Genomic DNA, 6510 nt, shown 5'->3' on the forward strand with positions numbered 1-6510 from the left:
CATAAAATAATTTTCTGTCATATATATATGTGTGTCTTGCAGTAATAACGGATTACGATTAAAATATGGTGTATTCAAAATATATTTAGGCTATTTGACGTTCATACCTATATAGGTTATACATATAATATGCAGGTAAAACCAAATATCAACATGCATAATATATTTAAACGGTATGATAATATACAGCTACTTCGTCCTTTTTTTCATAAGTATCGATATAGCTTCAATATCGCCAAATATTCTTTAGAAATATTTTATTAGTTAATACATAATATAAATGAAATAAATTTTTCACCCCCTACTATATTGTAACCATAATATAATAATTGTTTAAATCGGACCCATACGTGGAGTTATTCGAAAGAGTTTTTACATGAAATATCTATATGGCTGTATATGTATATTGTACATGAATTATAAATATTATCTAAATGATAATATGCCGACGGTTTGTAATTTAAGAGCTCGCATAGGTACATATTATACAATAGTCGACCTAAATTCAATTCGAGTACACACAAGTCCGGGGTCTAAAATGTGGCGTTGGTTGGGGAGGAGGGAGTTGACCACAAAGGACCGATAATAATAATAACAATACGTGCCGTGCACGACACAACAATAGTCTGATTATTATATATTTCTTTGGAGCTGTGCGTGTGCGTGAGTATATTATCATATATTATACGTACCTATACCGCGGCTAGTGTAGGATTACCATCGGTGTCTGCGTACGGGGCGGGACTCGGGACCCATATAGCGGCCATTATTATTGCCGCTGCAGCAGCGCGGCAGAGGTCCTCGTGTTTATAAATATAATAATATCTCGAATTTTTCATTTCTCCGCATACCAAATATTTTTATCCCGAGTGGTTTACGGTGTTATATCTGTCGAACGGCGTAATAAAAATATTATAAGTTATTGTTTTTCACGAAACTAGTATTATAATAATATATAGGTACTGTTTATAATATATTATATATATATATATATATATATATAGGTGCGTCCATAGTATTATATATTATACACGAAACTACTGATATTCACATATAATACCTATATATTATAATAGTAGTTTGTTCAAACGTACCTATTCGTAAAATATATTCACAGTAGGTAATATGCGCGTAGGTATACACATATAGACGACGTAAAATTATCTTTTCGAATATATTATAATATTAGCCATTAGGTGTATAATAATATTCTATTTTTGACCCGTTATACAGCCGCGGCCGCAAGTATCCGGTAGAATAAAAAAATTATAATAATATTATTAATTTTTGATATAACTAAAAAAACGACGCGTATATAATTTATTAAATACAAGATATTTTTCCTATAAATTAGGTGCAGGTACTTATACGAAATTCGAGCGAAGTTATACTGTGCAGTATATATGCATATTGCATAGCTAGTATGCAATGTACATTTTATGCGAAACGAATTAATCGAATATATTACGATAAATCTAAGTTTATATTAAAAATTTACGAGGAACATATACTTATAAGTTATAATGCAGGTACTGTTCGATTCCGGACAATGGATAAGTGTCTACATAATATTATATTGATTCCCGATTGAGTGTTGTAATGTGTATAGTTTACCCTATATATATATAAATTACCTATATTCACATAAAAATTGAAGATAAATAAATACGCGAACTAGTGTAGGTGCATCTACATCATAATATATGCAAGGAATACTATTATATTATCAATATGGCTTAGGTCTTATAAAAAAAATTTTTTCTTCACACTCGTCGTGATGTGCCCCAACTCGAAATGGTGTTGAAAGAAAAAAACAACATGTAAAAATGGACGTCCGGTCGGAACTATAATATGTAGTGCGTATTATCAATCGTCATGTAGTCCTATGCTTCAGTATAATAATATAATAATATTTACAACGATGCACACCGAATATATATCATACATTCATACATGTATAATATGCATAGGTACCGCGGTCCGAATTGGATACCACATAATTTGTATGTATAGTTAATCGTTAGTATAAGTGTATTTATTTATTTTTATTTTATTAGCTTGTATTATTAATAACTATATTAACCACATTAAAGCATCTATATGACTATATATATATATACATCGTGTATAGTGCCATATCGTACCTATATAGTATATATGTGCATGGCACATGGGCATGGACGCGTGGTTACTATATGGTTATAAACTGATAACCAATACATAGTTTAAAATTTGAACTGTAGTCAAATATTGATATACTTGGTTGCATAATCTTGGTTATTACAGGATATGAACAAATTAACTTAAGATCACAATTTGATTCGATCGACACGACAAATGACGTATACTTGTGAACTGAGCTTTTTATTTAATTAAAGATTTTTCAAATAATAGAAAAAAACTCTTTATATTAAAAAAGGTCGTAAATTATGTTTTTACTACTCGTTTGACAATTATATTTATTTCATATTGTTACCATATGTGATGCATACCTCGAAGCAAGAAACCGCATGCGTTGATTGCAATCAACTATCCGATGACACAATATACGACACATGTTAGAACCTGTTCTTCCAATACCAAGCATATTCGTCTTCTTCCGGGAGACAGGATTGGACTCTCGTTTTATCGTCATTATGATACTAATTAAAATTTAAGCTAATATTAATATATAGTTTATACGTTTCTCGTTATATAACTCTTTATTATTATTTAATTGTATTACTCTAAAAAAAAGAAGATAATTTTCACAATGATAATCGAAAGATTATTATTATTTTTTTTTTTTTTTATTGAACAAAAGACATCGGCGACAACGGCCATTAGTCGTAAACGTTACATTATAGATTACATTTTTTTTTTTTTTTTTGGGGGGGGGGGTATTTTACATATAATAATATTAAATTAAGTCGTACAATTTATATTTTCTTAAAAAAGACAAGATTTGGAGTGTGGAGTCTGCATTTGGACCGAGGGCTGCGTCTAGGGTGGTTGGCATGGTCAGCTGATCGAGTGCTTCTGTGTATTGTCGGCATTCTGTGAGGATATGATGTACTGTCAGTTCGGTGCGAAAGATTATTTATTTATTCTATAATATGTTATATGTTTACTACACAGAATAGCTATAATAGGTAGGTATCATAATGTTTAGGTGCACGAGATAATTAAACTAAGAAAACTATGTACCTACCTACAATTAATGGCTTGTTATGTGTTTTGAAATTCAAAATTTGAACATATACCTATTTATATTTACGTATATATATATACCTTCGTATATTATAAATATTACTGGTAGCACGAAGATTTTATGTAAATGCATTGCGTATTATCTATATTTTAATAATATTCTATCTATATTTAAATTATATATTGTGTATCACCAAAATCAATTAGTTACTGGGTCATCTCCGACGTAAGATTTGTATATTATTTTTCGTATATTCCCTACATTATTACTGATATTTAATTATATATTATACTAATATATAAATAATATACTCAATATTTAATTGTATTTAATATTTATAATACGTTTCATTTGTCTTTGTAATTGCCTTTTTTGATCATATAATTAAAAATTGGTTTTTTTTTTAAATTAAATTTATGTATTGTGTATTTATGTAACAAAAAATACAATAAGTAGCCTATTTATGGATTTAAAAAAAAATTATACCCAACATCGGTTGAGTTTAACATTATAGCTCACATTAGTGTCTGCGTACTGCGCTTGTAAGATATCTATAATAATAATTATATTTATGTGATTTCAGGGACTACACTGGACCGGAATGAAGAAATAATATAAAATCATGGATTTTTAAGAACTGCAGCTTTACGATGGATACTAGTGCAGCATCGATGACACGGCGACGGAAATCGTCATCAAAATATAATAACAATAAAATTATTATTACTATCATTATTGCGACCGATTTGCTGCAAGTCGAAGGTGTCATCTTTCCCACTATAATAATAATAATAATAACAAAAATAATAATAGTAGTAGTAGTAGTAGTAGTAATAGTAGTATAATGTAGCCACCAGCCACGCACAATGAGCAATAAAAATTAAAATCACCGGTTCAAACGGCTCTGTTAAAATGTCCCGTTTACGACGGCGTTATCAGTGTTTAAACGGTTGTTATTACGAGCCATTTTGTACCATACATACATAACGTCATAATAGTATATTATTACACATACATATCACCACCACGTATATAATAGTTGGTGTGTGTATGTATGTGTGTTTTTATTTCTAGACTTTATTATTTTCTTTACAGCGTACCGTTTAAGATTATTACTATATTTTTTTTTTTTTTTATATATTTTTATTATTGGTTGTATGCACTTATTATTATTATTATTATTATTATATTTACTACTATCATAAATCCTGCGTACAATGATTTCAATACGACTAATTTTTTTATATATTTTTTATTGTATTTTAAACGGACAGGTTTATCGGTTTACTGCGTTTTTATTTTTATGTCTGTGTACATAATATACGTATTAAAACAGTATAATAATAATACGTCTATGTACACGGCGAGAAACAATATTCTACACACACGCAAACACACATCAAAATATGACCAATATAATATTATATAAAAGCGCAACAATATTTATACGACTAACGATTGATATTGATTTATATGGATTTTACTATTAAAATATCGTATCAAAATAAATCCTCCAGTTATAAGTACGCGTATATGGATCTAAGGTTTAGACCATTAAATATACCATGCAGTTAGCAATTATTATAGAGGTACCTATATATAATTGTTTTGCGATCGCCGAAATCTACTTAAATCTGACTTTTATCAAATGTCAACCTATTATTAATTATTTTTTTTAATTTATTATTTTCTGCCGTTTTTTATTTTGTCCAATTAATTTCCACTGTTTATTTTTTATTGCTCATAAATATTTTTTTATATTCATCATTATAATATTTTTATTGTTCATGCATGGCTACTACTATTCAAAAAACATTAATTAGATATATTTTTATAACCACAGTAATTTTATTATCTACAAATTATAAAATCATCGTATACAAAATACTAATTATTATTGTTTGTCTATATAAGAAAACATAATTTAAATTTAAATTGTTACACTCACACGTATTAACGAATCAATTCAGACGCTTTTTTGTACCTGTATACAAATGGGAGTCTAAAGTATAGGTGTCCTATAGGTATTTTAACATAATAAATGACGATTCAACTACAGTTTTATTTATGTATTACACGCGATTCGTGCTTTGGTATTTATTATTTGTTTGATGAAATAACAAAATTTCATATTTTAAAATAAAATCATAGAACACAGTACGTAATAATTTATTATAATAGTATGTCTAGAATAAATACAATAGCACGAATCACAATAACTTAGGTATATATTATTATTTTATTTATTTTATTATTTTATATTTTTTATGATTATTATAATATGTAAAAATATTTAACACACTATATATAACGCATATATTATGCCATGAAAGTGTAAAACCACATTTTATAAAAATAATAATTGTTCAATAGCTTATACTGATCGGAATACATACAGACTAAAATATGTAAATACCTAACAGGGTTGGGTAAAGTGGTTTTTTTTTTAGTTTGATTCACTAGCAATTCTTCCAGATGACATGACGTGTTATGGAACGTCTTACTAGTACATTTAAATATTGCAATTTGCAGTAAAAATAATATGAACATTCAATTCTAAAATTATTATAGGTGATCATCAAAATATAAAACTTAACTAAAGTTATAAATTTGACTTCATAAGAAATGTTCAATAATTCACTAATTGAAATATAGGTGTAATATACACTAAAAATGTACGTAGGTATAACATCAAAATTGGTTGAAGAATTGTTTTTCAAATTTATTTATGATGGACGATTATATTCGTTATGAAGTTGACTTTCATAAAAGCAATTAGGTATATGTATATAAGTATATAAAACTATACTTCATCAATGCGGATAATTATATTGTCCTATAATAGGTGTATTATTTATAAGATTTTTACACTTCTGTATTTAGGATAAAATACGGTGTGTATAGGTATAGGTATATATTATCCAAGAAAAATCCTGACGCATTTTTCGAATAATTAGAATTAAACTTCAAAAACTTTGAATAAGCAACGGTAAACGTGCAGAAGTCTTAAAATCGAGTATAAAATATTTAGCAATTTTCCTAAAATGTATATTCTTATCAGACGTTTTACTTTTTATATAAGTTGCGTTAACAGCCACCATAAAAAACTTGTATTTTAACAAAATTTCTCGCTATAGTCACTATTTACAATGTATATTATACATATATATATATATATATATACAAATAAAACAAACGAAATCGTTTACAGTCGTACATATTATTAAGCTTATGCGGAAATGCATATTTCAATGGCATAATTTTTAAACTTTTAATTAAACTCAATGTCAACGCAGTAAGAAAATAGCTAGGTCTACATT

General features: G+C 27.5%; 1 long non-coding RNA gene across 2 annotated transcripts in view; it reads left to right on the plus strand.

Moving 5' to 3' along the window:
* The window catches only part of LOC149058816 (uncharacterized), a 51993-nt gene extending 46402 nt beyond the window's left edge, over nucleotides 1-5591 (plus strand). Inside the window, exon 2 of one of the 2 annotated variants that reach the window (XR_016190108.1) lies at nucleotides 3774-5591. This is a non-coding gene — a long non-coding RNA (uncharacterized LOC149058816). The remainder of the gene's footprint in view (nucleotides 1-3773) is intronic. The other variant, XR_016190109.1, reaches the window with a different exon arrangement.
* The last annotated feature ends 919 nt before the right edge of the window (nucleotides 5592-6510 follow it).

Source organism: Diuraphis noxia, unplaced genomic scaffold (assembly GCF_037042655.1).
Source record: "Diuraphis noxia isolate RWA-SAM2 unplaced genomic scaffold, SU_Dnox_SAM2 contig0002, whole genome shotgun sequence".
In the NCBI taxonomy this organism is placed as follows: Eukaryota; Metazoa; Arthropoda; class Insecta; order Hemiptera; family Aphididae; genus Diuraphis; species Diuraphis noxia.